Source organism: Sinocyclocheilus grahami, unplaced genomic scaffold (assembly GCF_001515645.1).
Source record: "Sinocyclocheilus grahami isolate Dianchi unplaced genomic scaffold, SAMN03320097.WGS_v1.1 scaffold3062.1, whole genome shotgun sequence".
Lineage (NCBI taxonomy): Eukaryota > Metazoa > Chordata > Actinopteri > Cypriniformes > Cyprinidae > Sinocyclocheilus > Sinocyclocheilus grahami.
This window is the reverse complement of record NW_015508231.1, coordinates 27,633-29,738: the sequence shown is the minus strand read 5'-3', so window position 1 is coordinate 29,738 and position 2,106 is coordinate 27,633.

Genomic DNA, 2,106 nt, shown 5'->3' with positions numbered 1-2,106 from the left:
CAGATATCGTGGGCAGGGAGAAACACCGCGTTTGTAATGCCGTTCACTCGCCATATACTTCTCATTGTTTTATATATATATATATATGAGTGCTTGTGCGGACAGACAACAGTAAATAGACAGACACATACACAGAGCGCTACTGAATAGCAGAAGCTGGTTTGCGCCCGGCCGGATGTGCCTTTATGCTTTCTGGTGCTTACGTCACCCTGCTCGTGACGTCTCGCTGCTCCATTGGACGGATTTGACACGTGCTTCAGAACGCGGTCACGCGTTCCCAAAGCGCTTTTGACGCAGCTCGAGTTCCTGAAGGGGAACCTTAATTTCTTTTCGACTGAAGAAAGAAATACATAAACATCTTGGATGGCATGGGGGTGAGTAACTTATCAGGAAATTTTCATTTGAAAGTGAACTAATCCTTTAATTAACATTTGATGGATGAATTCGCTCCTTCCCATCAAAATATTTATTTCGTATTTCCCTGTTGCCTGAGGCTATGGATTACAGGTAACAAGATTGTTTAATAATAATGCTGTTTAATAACATTCAGTTTCTTGCACAGACCAATTGTTGTTCTTAGTAAGACCTCAATATATCATCAGGAGCCATGGGTATTAATTTTGTGGGTAACACTTTATTTTAAGGACCGATTCTTACTACTAACTAGTTGCTTATTATCGTGCATATTACTAGCATATTGGCTGTTTATTAGTACTTATAAAGTTCATATTAATGTCTTATTCTGCATGACCATATTTTAGATCTCTTAATCCACCCCATATCTAAAATTAACAACTACCTTACTAACTATTAATAAGCAGCAAATTGGGAATTCTAAAGTGTTACCATTTTGTGTTTCTTGATATGCTTATTTATTTATTTATTCTCAAAACAGGCAGTGACTGACTTGCATTTTATGAGTCACCAAGGACCACGGTTTCAGCTAAAAAAAACTTCTTAACTGTCACATCTTGGCCTGAGGGTGCCTAAATTAAGAGCAAATTAAATTTTTTTGGTGAACTATCCCTTTAAGTGAGCTTAAAACAATCTTTGCATAAACCCATTATAATATATATCACATTAAGCTGTGCCTTTAATATAGTGTGTTGTATACAGAAATAAAATTACTACATAAATAAAATTGTTATCAATATTTTTATGTGAGGATCAGTATCGCAAGTATTTACTGGAATTTACTTTATTATATATATATAATACACACACACGCACACATACGTGTGTCAGAGATGTTCACAAGTCTTTAATCTGGAGTCCGAGTCAAGTCTGAAGGCATTTAATGGCTCACCAAAAAAATCCCATTCAGAATCCTCATGTATTGAAATCTTCCTATTTACGAATCTGTTTTATAGGCTATAGACAAAATATATGATCTATGGTCTGCTTTGTAAAAAAAAAGAAAAGAAGAGGTGTTAAGATGTAAGGTTAATGATCTACCATGACACATAATGAAACATTTGACAGATATTACAAAAACATACAAATGAAGCATTTCTTTATAAGTCAGGGGTATTCAACTAAAGTTCCAAGAGGCTAGCCTCTATATTTTCTTCCAAGCAAAGGTCCAGACAAATAAATAAAAAATCAATAAAATCAATAAATGTTGACATGTATTGTATTTTTACATTTAGAAACATGCGAGGCCATGTGACAAAAAATCTATACTATTTTTATGTTTTACTTAAAAGCAGTATCTAGCCTACTAAGAACAATGTAGCTACAATAATCAAAACGTTCTCATCTTGTGAACTAACAGATTCCAAGTTTAAGTTCCATCCTAGCCATCTAACAACAATTTTCCCCAATTATAATTAGGCCTACATATTAATAATGCTAAATGTAGATCAGAAACGTCTCGTCACATCTGGTTTGAATAGCTAGTCAGAGTCATAGGTTATAGACAGATAAATCGAATAAAGAGACGTTTGGCTTTAGATAAAAAAAAACTAGAGGATATAGCGCTGAAAGATATTTACCATAAACGACCCTGAGCACTTGTTATGTGATCTGCTGCGCTATTTTGACGTGCTGGTCACTTAAAGCACTTGTGGCGCTCTAGCGGTTAATAAACAGAACTGCACACATCCC